This window comes from Macaca nemestrina, chromosome 3 (genome assembly GCF_043159975.1).
Source record: "Macaca nemestrina isolate mMacNem1 chromosome 3, mMacNem.hap1, whole genome shotgun sequence".
Taxonomy (NCBI): Eukaryota; Metazoa; Chordata; class Mammalia; order Primates; family Cercopithecidae; genus Macaca; species Macaca nemestrina.
In genome coordinates, this window is record NC_092127.1 from 84,358,935 (window position 1) to 84,372,968 (window position 14,034).

General features: G+C 38.7%; 1 protein-coding gene and 1 long non-coding RNA gene across 7 annotated transcripts in view; one reads left to right on the forward strand and one right to left on the reverse strand.

The window, feature by feature from the left end:
• LOC105486313 (uncharacterized) overlaps positions 1–14,034 on the forward strand; it is a 384,056-nt gene that overhangs the window by 242,579 nt on the left and 127,443 nt on the right. The gene's annotated exons all lie outside the window — the stretch shown is intronic.
• LOC105486311 (uncharacterized) overlaps positions 1–14,034 on the reverse strand; it is a 237,332-nt gene that overhangs the window by 89,689 nt on the left and 133,609 nt on the right. The window contains exon 1 of one of the 6 annotated variants that reach the window (XR_011621126.1): positions 5,165–6,054. The exons of the other annotated variants lie outside the window; for them this stretch is intronic. The gene's annotated coding sequence lies outside the window, so the exon portion shown is untranslated. Of the gene's footprint in view, positions 1–5,164; positions 6,055–14,034 lie in introns of those variants that run through there. 6 annotated transcript variants of the gene reach the window in all.

Consider the following 14,034-nt stretch of genomic DNA (forward strand, 5'->3'; position numbering starts at 1 on the left):
AATTTAAGGAAGGAAAATGTATTGTATAGTAGAAAGAAGTCAGGAGTGATGAATCAGACCTGGTTTCTGGTTTTAAGTTTTTGAATTTGAGTACATTTTGGTCTTCTGAATTTTAGTTTTCTCATCCACAAGATGAAAATGTTGAGTTAGATCATCTCTAAGGGTGCAAGCTAGATCAAGACTTGGAGTTCCTAGTTGTCAAATGACTTGGCAGTCCTTCAAACTGGTAAACCTCAAACAGTTGTTCACCATGTATTTACTACAGCCAAGGTCAATAAGGTCAATGCTTCAAGGATTTTTCCCCTCACTTGAGATCCCTGACCACGTTGGCAGCAATGAGATCAATTCATATTTTGGCAGCTATACAAGGACTCTCCTCCTTGTGTTAACTGGCTCTCTATTTTTTCTGAACACCTGCCCTGTTTCAGCACCCTTTACAAATAAGTGCTAAGAGTGCTCCTTACTCTATATCTGATATGGCCCCTTTGATTGTCTATCATTTTCATGATATGATGTTAATGTCTGATTTAATATTATATGGTATTAACATGGTTAATGTCTGATTTAACCAGCTGTGTTGTTTCCTGTTTGTATTCTCCTGCCTGAAATGTTCTCACTGTCTCTTTCCCCAAGATCCAAATGTTTCAGTATTGTTTCTTCTATGGACAATTTTCTCGTGACCTCTCAAGACAGAATGAGGCATTTTCAGCTATATACTCCCATATGCTTCTTCATACTTCTTTGCAAAATTTATTTTATTGCAATAATGTATTTTTTAAATACACTATTGCAACAAATAAAAATACATATATTTTTATTAATAAATTGTGAGTCTAAATAGTAAGTCTATTTTAAAAGTTAAAAACTCTGTATTTGGTTTTAGGCCTGATGTCCTTATCTAAATGCCTATATTACTCAGCTTTGTGAAAATGATATCTACAGTGCATAATAAACAAGCCCAAACTCAATGGTTTTATTTATTTATTTTTCATTCACACATCTGTGGTTCACCTGGGAGGGCACTGCTTCAGTGAAGATGTGTGAGTTGGCTGGGGCATCTCTGTACAATGTACCATATACTGAGGCTCATTGGATAATGGGATAGCAGCTATTCTTGTCATGGCAATGATAAAAGAACAAGGACAATTCAAGCCCTTACTTAAGGCAGGTATGCTATATCCCATCGTTAAAAAAAAGATACATGGAGAAGTCTAAAGACAAGGAGCTTTATGTACACTCCTCTGACCATGAAGCCATGAAAAGAATGAGAATGTACATTATGCTACAGGGGAGTGAAGAATTAAAACCACTAATTCACGAACTCAGTCACCATAGTACTCGACGACGTGTTTGCTGTTGAATGTTGTTGAATGAATACATATACATGAGTAAATTCCAAAATCACAGGTGGCTCAACAAGGATATTGTTTAAAAAGGGGGGAAAAATAAAGACAAAGTGCCAATCTGAGCTGCAGCTTGTGCTACTTTCTGAAACTGTTCATTGATTAATAAAATAGAAGCCAAATGGTATGACCCGGCCTTGCCCAGTGACAAGAGGCTCTAGAAAATAGCAGTTGTGATTCATTCCTTAATCCAGACTAAAGCTCATGCATAAAAGCAGCCTTTTTCTTATCCTCACAGCAATTGTCTATAAGGGAGAAAAGTAAAGAAGAGATAATTCCTGTTAAATCCCTGACACTAAGGGTAGGAAGTGATGCCTTTCTAATTTCACCAGGCTCTTTAGTTTCCTGAGAAGCTTTCCTTCCCCATCCCCCCAAATTCTCATTGGGATTAGTTAGCAACAAATGATTCTTCTCTTTATTAAAGAAAAACCTGACACCTATCTTAAACCTATAATTATATTTGTTCTAAAATGGGAGGAAAGACATTGGGTCAGTAAGTAAACCATGAGTTGAGATAGAGGGATAACCTCAGATAAAGAAGAGCAAGTTAATCAGGAAAAAATCACCATGTAGGGTTTTCATATTTTACGTGTTCATAAAAGACCATAAGAACCTCCCACACAAAAATTTGTTTCATAGCTATGTGAGGCCTGAAGTGAAGTCCTATGTGAGCTTTTCAGAAAGCTGGTGTTCCATGAGAGAAAGAGCAGAGGAGGGAGCAGATGTGAGAATCCTGGAAGAATTAATCAGGAGAGAGCAAGCTATGAAATCAGCTACCAAAGGAATCTAAATAGAAGGCAGAAGAGTGAATCTAGGGGAGAATGTAAACCTGCAGAAAGTGCACCGCACCATTCTGCCAAGTTAGTGTGGGGGAGCAGGTGACAGCACCCACAGCTTCAGCCAGAAGCCAAAGGAGGTTCACCTACGAAAGAACACTGCTATGAACTGAATGTGTCCCCCAAAATTCATATGTTGAGACAATTGCCAATGTGGTAGTATTAAGAAGTGGGGCCTTTAGGAAGTGATTAATTCCTGAGGGCAGAGCCCTCATGGATGGGATGAAGGCCTTTATAAATGAGCTTGAGGACATGGGTTCACTCTCTTCTGCCTTCCACCATGAGAAGAAGCAAGAAGGCCCCCATCAGATACCAAATGCCAACTCCGTGGTCTTGAACGTAGCCTCTAAACAGTACAAAACAAAATTTTGCTCCTAGTAAATTCTCAAGTCTCAGGTATTTTGTTACAGCAGGACCAACACGATAGAACAGCACTATTTTTCCAGAAAATAAAAACAAGTGAGAGGTCTCGATTTGGAGAGTAGAAAGAGGCCAGATTAGCAGACTCTGTAGTCCTGGGCACCTCTAAGCTCCTGTGATTTAAGCAGAAGAAATAGAATAGAGAAGCCTATGATGGGTGTACCACTTTAAAACCTGAGCAGTGGGAGGCAAGTTTGTGATTTTTCCTTCCTTATTTATGGTTTGTATATCAATATGCCCTGGTGTTCTGGAAAGTCATGAACCAAGTGGGGAATCCAAAGCCAGAGAAGCCAAAATGAAAGAAGGTAGTGAGCACTGAGAATGTAAGCCTCCTTCTCTTTCTTCCTTTCTTCTTTTATATTTTGTTATTTAAAAAAATAGCCATAATACTTATTCCCTCCCCCTCAGGATTTTTTAAAAAGTGACTTATAAATTATTGCAAAGCACTTGGAAAGGGTAAAGCACTTAATAACGTTCCAAACCAGGCCAAGCACGGCAAATTTGCTGACTGTTGTTGGGAATTCCTTTAAGTTTTCAAGCCCCTGTGAGACTGTGAAAAGACCGATACTTTGTTCCTTTATGTGAACTTCAAGTTAGTATGTACATAAATAAGTAAAGTAATGTTATTTGACTTTATCCAGACAGAGGAATAGAAACTCAGAATTTTACAGTTTTTATGGTCTTAACTGCACATCTCTTTCAGTCTCTATTTTACAGTATGTTTACTCATAGATGAAACAACAAAACAACAACAACAAAGCAAAAAGCAAAGGTACCTGAACAAACTTTTATATTAAATTTACTTATCTTTCTCTGTATTCCTTTGTTGAAATAAGCAAAAAAGAAAAGCCAGGAACAACGGGCAAGGATGCAAGAGTCAATCAGCACACATTCTGAATGCGTGTCTGTTCAGTAGTGTTCTAGGAACCTTGGAGCAGACATCAGTATAAGTAAAGGCCCGGGTCTTCACAGAGCTTACAACTCAGTGGTGAGACAGATAGATACAGGGGTAATAAAAATATAAAGAGATTTTAAAACTTAAAAAATATGGTGTGTTATTTTGTGTGTGTGTGTGTGTGTGTGTGTGTGTGTGTATGTGTGTGCGTGAAGCAAGTTTCTGATATAAGACACACCTGAGGAAGTTTTTATTTTGTTTTGTTTTGTTTTTAACAGTTATAGTAGCTGTAGATAGAAAGGAAAGAGATTTACGTATCAGGAAATTCTTTACAAAGCTGTTTTAGTTATAGTATTTGAAGCAAGAATGGCTTGGATTATGAAGATGGAAATGCGTGTTAGGTAACATCGGAAATGGAGAAGCCATATCAAAACAAACATTAATAAGATTTTATAAATGACTTAGTCATTTTTAGCAGCAGCCAGGCTGCAAGTATATCATGATTTTCCACATCAGTACTAAAGAAGACTTAAGGAAAATTTAGTATCTGCCTTTCTAGACTTCTTAAAATGCCATTAAACAAGTGAGAGTTAGTTGAAAGAATTTTAAACTAGGTTTTCCTCTTTACCTAGAATTTTTCAACTGCTTCAAAATGTGGAAACATACGGTAAGAAATAAGTATTAAAAATGAAGCATAATTGTGGACCCAATCTCTTGCCTTTCTAGGCTTGTCTTGCCTCATTCCATCTGCCTTGCCTGCCTGCTTTCTCTGTCCCACATAAATGTCCTGTTTCTTAACATCCCCAGACATGCACATCTTTATATCCATGTCTTTGCCCTTTTGCTTATGCAAGTTCTTATACCTGAAATGTTTTCCTCCCCCAACCACAACTGAATATTCACAATATGTTTTCCAAGGACCAACCCTGACAACAACCTCTTTGTGAATCAATTCCTGATGCCTCTTTGCCACCCAAATTTGCCCCCTTCTGGGATCCCCCAGCACATTAAACAGGTTTCCATTTTACCACCTACCAGATTGTTTTAGGTCTATACAATTAGGTGTTTATATGGTTTTGCCTACTACCTAGACCTGAGTTCTTTGAGATCTGACATGCTGTTTATTCCAACTTTTTATTCTCAGAGCATAGTATAGTATCTGGTAGTTAGCTGAGATTCAATAAACAATAAAGGACTGAAAGATTTTTTTGTGTGTGTGCGGCATTAATAGTCTAGAAAGAAAAAAAGGAGAGACAGGTCATCCCAGATTAGTATTCATACCAGTTTGAAAATTCACTTTCTATTTTAATCTTTTTTTCTTTGAAACTTCAAGCTAAAAAAGCAGAAATTTTCTAGGTCATGGGATTGGCAGACTGGCTATAACTGCCTGATGTTTTCTGAAAAATAGTTAGCAAGTATGTATTTGTAAAAACATTAAGAAAATGAATAAAATGCAATTTTTAAATTAAACGAATGATAAAAATATAAATCTATAAGAAATATATCAATGTTCATCTACATACGAAAAATGAAAGCACAAAAATAATATAATCTTCATTTGCACAGGAGCAATCTAGATCATTCATTCTCTGGATCTTTGACTTTCTCACCTTTCTCCTTCTGCTGGCCGCATTTTGATAGTTTTACAATTTAGTACATATCAGAAGATAATACTAGAAAGGAAAAAAAAACAGAAAATGTTGAAATTAGTTGATGAGGTTTTCTTAAAAAAGAATTCGGTCTAGACAAATACTGAGAGTTTTAAATTCACTGATTAATTATGATGTCCACAGTTTCATAATCTCTCTGGTAATAGTTAGCTATAATTTAAACAATATATTTCAGTCATTTAGTTCTGAAATTATTGAAGTTGGGCACTTTTATTTTTCATAAGGTGTATAGACCTAGATGAACTAGAAATACTGCATTTCCTGCTTTTTCAGGTATTTCAAAAAATCCCAATCCTGCTGGTCTGGTGGGGTACTTAATCCTTAGTAGAGTAAAACTGAGGCTTCACTGTGATTTTATCAAACTTCCAGAATCATATACAGTGACAAGGCATTGGAGGTTCAGAGAGGCAGCCTTCCAGTGTGGTATCTCTTCTTACAGTTTATCATACTGATAGTCCATTCAGTTCCAACTTCAGTTGCTTCTGTACCATGCATAGAGAGTAGGTATCTTGGTAGAGACTAGAAAAAGACTCTCAAAAGAGTAACCAGCTACAATAAATGTAAGAATTGCTAAGTGAAAATATGAATTTATATTGTTCTCAGAATCACTAATCGTCGCTTGCAGACTCTAAACACAACCTGTATTCCCCTGAAAATGCAACAATTTGGCTCCCATGAAGAAATTAAGGAAACAACTGAAGCTGTATCAATGTTATTACTTCCATTTGTTTAAAATACAACCAATGATGTGTGAAATTATATAATTATTATATAAATATAATTTGTTAATTAACATTTTCACTAATAGTTAATTGGAAAGTTCTTGCTTGTCAAACATTTAATATTACTTTCCCTCCTTTAGGCAACATATATGTCCCACTATTGATCATGTATTTGGCCAGAATTATGCTTGTTTTGGCCAATAAGGCAGCTATAAACCTCATGATCAATTTTGTGTCATCATTGTTCCTTTCTATTAGGAATATTAGTCTTTGAAAAAAGTTATTAAAAAAATAAGAATTTTGAAGTGAAATATTATAATAAAAGTATCTCTTTTAAGATGAACTCAGAGGGGTGGAAGTGGTCTCATAATTTTACAGACAAGAAAACTAAGTATGAAGAGGCTAAATAAGTTTTTGAGTCAGATAACTTGTGATGGTTAATTTTATGTGTCAACCTGACTGGGGTAAGGGATGGTCACATAGCTAATAATTCATTATTTTTGGCTATGTCTGTGATGGTTTCCAGAATAGATTTTAGCATTTGAATCAGTTGACTGAGTAAGGAAGTTCTGCCTTCACCAGTGCATGTGGGCATCATTCAATCCATTGAATTGAACAAAAGAATGGAGGCAAGGTGAATCTGCTCTCTGCTTGAGCTGGAACAGACATTTTCTCCAACCTTTAGTCATAGGCATTCCTGGGCCTTTGGACTCAGACTAAGGCTTACACTATTGGCCCTCCTGGCTTTCAAGTCTTCTGGCTTGGACTTGGAATACACCATTGGCTTTCTTGGGCCTTTATCTTGCAGATGGAACATCATGGGACTTCTCAGCCTCTAAAATTGTGTAAGCCAATCCCTCATAATAAATGTCTTTCCATATATCTGTATATATCCTCTTGGTTCTGTTTCTCTGGAGAACTCTGACTGTTTGATGGGGAAAAAGGAATAAAACCTCTCTAATTTACTAACATCAGTGACATTTTAAGATTTATAAATCACTTTCCTATGTTGTGCATTTTCCATAAACTTCATAATTGTCTGAATTACGTCTTATTTTATTCTGATTCCATACATTTAAAAAAAACTGAGAATCATTTACTAAACAAGAAGCTAAAACCTAATAGCTAGAAAGAACAATAGGACTCTCTCAAATACTGTATTTGCAGTAAAGCAATAGAGTTTTTTCTAGATTATAGATTATAACTAGAGTATGTGACTGTCCCTTTTGAATACTATAATATAAAAAAAATTACTGATTTACCCAATGCCTACTTTGGTTATCCCATCTTCTACCACATTTACCCACACACATCCTTCTTCAGCAGGACAATCAGGATGGATGGCATTTTCATGTGTGACCTAGAGTTATGCAGAATTATCAGTTGATACACCCTGATTTACTCTTTTCTATTCCCAACAAGAAAGTACACACAGTTAGCCATACTGTGAAGTTAAAGGTATAAGCCTCCAGATGGCCAAGTCTGCCCACAACTTCTGACAACAACTGCAAGGAATTAGAGTTCAACTACAAAACTAGAAGCAAGAGTCCACACAAGAACACCCTTAATTCTGACACCAACTGATGTTCAGGGGTATTCTTAAAACACCCTCAGATTTGAAAATCTGCTTTAAAGACTCACAGAACTCATTTGATCTTATTACATTCACAGTTATGGCTTATTACAAGAATAGGATACAAACTAGAGCCAGCCAAAGGAGGAAACTAATAGGGACGAGTCTGGGAGGATTTCAAATGCAAAGTTTTTATTGAACAGAATGCACTACTCTCCCAGCATTGACGTGATAATATACAGACAGTATTACCAACTTGGAAAGCTCATCTGTGAGTCCAGAAATTTTATTCAAGTTTCATAATTTAGCAGTGAGTGATTGAATAATCTGCCACATAGTTGAGCTCAGTCTTTACTCCCCCTTCTCTAGAGGTTGGGCTAATATGATGTGACCCAAGGAGACTACCATGAGTTACCTCATTAGCACAATCTACTAAGTGTGGTCTAAGGGGCCCATCATGAATAATAAACATACTCCTATCACTCAGGAAATTCCAATGGTTTGGAGGTAATCTTTTAAGAACCAGAGACAAAGGCTTGACTTCACTTTGGGCAAGACCGAAGTCTACTGTACAAAAGATATCAGAACTCAATTAGGGACTGATGTTATTTGAGAGAGAGCTTTGAATCCTTTTTATTTCAATGAGTGAATCATTCACAAACCTTAGTATGCTAATATTATTAGTAAGAAGTTACTCATCTGACACCTCACAAGCAATTTTCATTCAGTATAATCAGGTTGCCTCTATAAAAAAAGAGCACACAATTGCTTCAGTCATTCAGGAAACTCTGTGCATTCCCTTTCATTTGTACCCAGATTCATGCTAATCTTTATATGCAAAGACCTCTCAACACTTTCCACTACTTAAACTTTTATTCTTACATTCTTTCAGACCAGGTTCAATTGTCATCCCCCTTTTGAGGCCCTTCCTAATTTCTTCAGGTATAATTGTTTTCTATGAGCTGGACTAATACAAATATTGGCAAAGTAAGGTTCTCTTCTAAGATGTAATTAGTTCATTTGTTCACCTAGCAAACTATGAGAATTTGAAGGTAAGTACCATTTCTTATTGATGTTTGTGTCTTCAGTCTTTGACTCAGTGACTATACTCAATTAATATTTATCAAACTGACCTGTAATAATAAACAGTCTTAATGTGGTGGGCATTAAATAACTGCATTATTTTGCTAGGGCTGCATAATAAGATACCACAGAATGAGTGGCTTAAACCATAGTAATTTATTCTCACAGTTCTGAAAGCTAAAAGTCTACGATTAAGGTGTTGGCAGGTTTGGTTTTTCCTTTCCTGGGCTTTCAGATGGCTTCCTTCTGCACAGGCTCATCCCTGGTATCTCTTCCTCTTCTTACAAGGACCCTAGTTATATTGGATCAGAGCCCACTCATATGACCTTGTTTAACCTTAATTATGTCTTTAGTGGCCATACCTCCCAAAACAGTCACATTCTGAGGTACTGTGGGGTTAGGACTTCAACACATACAATTTGGGTGTACATAATTCAGATCACCACAACAAATATTATAGATTCCTAAAGAGAAAAGTAACATGGTAAAAATGCAGCTTAAAGAGATCCATGTCACAAAGTATACAAGATGAACTTGAGGAGAATAATACTAAAGGAAGCAAAGTAGGAGGCTCCTGCAGGTTTGGTGGGCCATAGTCCTGACGAATGACATTTCAATGCAAGACCTCAGCCTGACTTGTGCAAATTGACAAAGCTAATTTATTAAATCAATGTCAGTCAATCATTGGCCAAGATCTGCCCTCACTCATGTGGAACATAGATCCAGGATATCTTAGCTCCTGTTTTACCAAACACTATTCCCTGAGAGTTGTGAGTTGTTATTAGCCAACACTCACAGCAGCTGTGGGATGGGAGCAGTGGCTATGGAGGTGTGTCACCAAGAACATTTACTACAATCCACCAAACACTCAGATCCACTTGCTTCCTAATTAAGTTTACTAAATCCAGGCACAGCTTCTCTAAATTTTCTGGTTAGTCACAATTTCTGGGAAAACTTATAAGAATAATAAGAAGAAAAACTGTCATTCTCACTGCAAAGTTTGTCCTGAGTTCAATATTGATACTCATCGTCTTCCTCATCATGTTGGTCTGTGTGGCATGCCTGGTCATTTGACCTTCAGCACTGACAGTTCTGAGCACTGGTTACCTTTTTAGATCATAACTGGGCATGGGCTCATCAAAAGATGCTGCAGTGGATGACCTGAGCATCAAATATATTCCTTCCTGTTATTATTATGTAATGTCAGTCCTACTTCCTCAAGATGATCAGGATCAATTCTTTCTGGCAGAGATATTAAATTTTTCTTTTCTTATCAGTTTACAGGCATGAAGAGCCCAAAATATTAAGATGGTAACTATACCTAAAGTTCAGTGGCACTAAGAGCCCTTTGATGGAAGCATTTCCCCACTTAGAACCAAGAATTCTAGATCTACAGAGCCTAAAGTTGAAGAGACAGGAAGCGCAAATTCCCCAAGTGGGTAAGCAGAATGGATAGTAAGCAGGACCACTTCTACTTCCACTCTTTGTTTCCTAGACCCATACATTGTATGTATTGGGTAAATGACACAATATAATGGCTTGGTTTAAGGTATATACCACAGCTCAAAGAATACTACCCCATCCTTGTGCCTCTGCTAGGTCTTGAGACTATTCTAGCACTCTATCAGGATGGCAGCTTCTAGATCAAGTTTGTTTGACCCACAGCCCGTGGGTTGCATGTGGCCTAGGATGGCTTTGAATGTGGCCCAACACAAATTCATAAACTTTCTTAAAGCGTTAGAGACTTTTTTTGTAATATTTTTTAGCTCATCAGCTATCATTAGTGTTAGTGTATTTTGTCTGTGGCCCAAGACAATTCTTGCTCTTCCCATGTGGCCTAGGGAAGCCAAAGGATTGGACATCCCTGTTCTTGATGATGTGGTATAAATGACAGAACCCATGAAATTATAGTCATGTGCCTATTGCCATGCTTCTTTTGCCATAGAATGAGTTCTCTGATTCAATGTATTATAAGGGATCCCCTGGCAATTGCTGAGATACTCTGTGAGTCTTTGGAGGGTGACAGCATGACACACTAGGCCAGAAAGACAAACTCATGTCCAAATACATGTCAATAAAGGTCATGATGAAACATGGCCCTTTCTAGCATGTAAAGGCCCTAATGTGATCAACTTGCCACGAGGTTTCTGATCAGCCTCCTTAAGAAAGTATATTATTATACACTTTCTTATATGGTTAATTCAGCATTGCATTCTGTTACTGGCAGGTTGGATATTTATAAGCATCAGTAGCTAGGTCAGTCTTTGTGAGAAGAAGCCTGTGCTTTTATACCCATGCATGGCCTCCATCTCTTCCACCATGCTTTCTTTATTTACTGGGGTGCCCAGTGAGAGAGACTGGGTGACATCTGCTGACTAAATCATCCTGTAGCTCTGTTATTTATTTTTTCTTCTTCAGTGGATATCTCTTATAAACATTAATGTGTGACACAGAGATCCTAACACATTGTACCTTTATCCATATGTCCCATCACTTGCTTCTTTCCATGAACGCCTTTCTGTCATCTTGGAATCTTGCCCATTCCATGGCCCTGACCAGCAAGCTAAGTCATTCACTACTGTCCATGAGACTGGAACTTTCCTTACCTTTCAAAGTAACTTTTCTTACCACTACTTTGTTCGAAGAAGATGAATAGATGTATAGCCCAAAAAATCCATCCTTTGGGAAGATAGTCTCTCATGGCCGTTTCAGGTTTACTCTTGAGTAGAAGCTATAGTGCAAGAGCAATCCATTTTTTGTTTGTACCTACATACCATCCCATTCATGAACCATGCTCAGGCTCTTTTCTCTGTGTATGATTACTTGAGTAAATGACTGTAAGTCTTTTTAAGAAAGAAAGAAGAAAACACTTCCAAATACTTCAGTGTTCAATATGCTATGGTGATATGGTTTCGCTGTGTCCCTTCCCAAATCTCATCTTGAATTCCCACGTGTTGTGGGAGAGACCTGGTGGGAGGTAATTGAATCATGGGGGCAGGTCTTTCCCATGCTGTTCTTATGATAGTGAATTAGTCTCATGAGATCTGATTGTTTATAAAAGGTAATTTTCTCTGCACAAACCCTCTGCTCTTGTCTATCACCATGTGAGATGTGCCTTTCACCTTCTGCCATGATTGTGAGGCCTCCCCAGCCATGTGGAACTGTAAGTCCATTAAAACCTCTTTTGTTCCCAGTCTCAGGTATGTCTTTATCAGCAGCGTGAAAATGGACTAGTACAGTAAATTGGTAGCAGCAGAGTGGGGCACTGCTGAAAAGATACCTGAAAATGTGGAAGTGACTTTGGAACTGTGTAACAGGCAGAGGTTGGAACAGTTTGGAGGGCTCAAAAGATAGGAAAATTTGGAACACACTAGAGACTTGTGGGATGGCTTTGACCAAAATGCTGATAATGGTATGGACAATGAAATCCAGGCTGAAGCGGTCTCTGATAGACATCAGGAACTTGTTGGGAACTGGAGCAAAGGTGACTCTTGTTATGTTTTAGCAAAGAGACTGGTGGCATTTTGCCCCTACCCTAGAGATTTGTGGAACTTTGAACTTGAGAGATATGATTTAGGATATCTAGAAGAGAAATTTCTACTGTTAAAAGCATTACATTTTTAAAAAGAAACAGAGCATAAAAATTTGGAAAGTTTGCAGCCTGACAATGTGATAGAAAAGAAAATCCCATTTTCTGAGGATAAATTCAAGCTGGCTGCAGGAATTTGCATAAGACACAAGGAGCCAAATGTTAATCACCAAGATGATGAAGAGGAAAATACCTCCAGGACATGTCAGAGGTCTTCAAGGCAGCCTCTCCCATCACACACCCAGAGGCCTAAGACAAAATGGTTTCATAGGCTGGGCCCAGGGCCCCTCTGCTGTGTGCAGCCAGCCTAGGGACTTGGTGCCCCGCATCTCAGCCATTCCAGTTGTGACTAAAAGGGCCAAGGTACAGCTCAGGCCATGGTTTCAGAGGGTACAAGCCCCAAGCCTTGGCAGCTTCTATGTAGTGCTGAGCTGCGGGTACATGGAAGTCAAGAATTGAGGTTTGGGAACCTCCACCTAGATATCAGAGGATATATGGAAAACTTTAACTTGGATCCCCAAGCTAAAGTTTGCTGCAGGTGCAGAGCTCTAATGGAGAACCCCTACTAGGGCAGTGAAGAAGGGAAATGTGAGGTCAAAGGCCCCACATAGAGTCCCTACTGGGGCACTGCCTAGTGGAGCTGTGAGAAGAGGGCTCCCATCTTCTAGACCCCAGCATGGTAGATCCACCAACAGCTTGCACCATGCACCTGGAAAAGCCACAGACAATACCACCCTGTGAAAGCAGCCAGACAGGGGCAATGCCCTGCAAAGCCACAAGGGCAGAGCTGCGCAAGACCATGGGAGCCCACCTCTCGCATCAGTGTGACCTCGATGTGAGACACGGAGTCAAAGGAGATCATTTTGGAGCTTTAACATGTGACGATCCTGTTGGATTTTGGACTTGCATGGGTATTGTAGCCCCTTTGTTTCAGCCAATTTCTCCCCTTTGGAATGGCTTTATTTACCCAATGCCTGTACTCCCATTGTATCTAGGAAGTAACTAACTTGCTTTTGATTTTACAGGCTCATAAGTGAAAGGGACTTGCTTTGTCTCAGATGAGACTTTGGACTGTGAACTTCTGAGTTAATGCTGAAATGAGCCAAGACTTTGGGGGACTATCGGGAAGGCATGATTGGTTTTGAAATGTGAGCACATGAGACTTGAGAGGGGCCAGTTGTGGTGGGAGGGGCCAGTTGTGGAATGATATAGTTTGGCTGTGTCCCCACTCAACTCTCATTTTGAATTCCCATGTGTTGTGGGAGGGACCTAGTGGGAGGAAATTGAGTCACGGGGGCAGATCTTTCCTGTGCTGTTCTCTTGATGGTGAATAAGTCTCATGAGAGCTGATGGTTTTTAAAAGGGGAGTTTCCCTGCACAAGCCCTCTTCTCTTGTCTGCCACCATGTGAGACATGCCTTTTACCTTCTGCCATGATTGTGAGGCCTCCCCAGCCATGTGGAACTCTGAGTCAATTAAAACCTCTTTTTCTTCCCAGCCCTGGTATGTCTTTATCAACAGTGTGAAAATAGACTAATACATGTGGTGTTTCAGGATCCTTCTTCACAAAGATCTTGTTTCTCCTTTAGTTGATATGTTCAGGATCTTAGAGCTAGTACAAGTCTGGAAACTAAGTGAGATGTCATGATTTTCCATTGGAACAGCTGATGGGAGTCTTCTGCTCAATCATTCTTGATCTCTTTTGAATATATATTAAGCAGTACTCTTGTTGGTGGTTCATCTTGTTCTAGAAACATCATGTTTTAGACCCACCTCAGTAGATTCTTAAGGGGCAACTCCATACACCATACCCCTGCTCCCACCCCCAGTTCTACCCTTGCAGC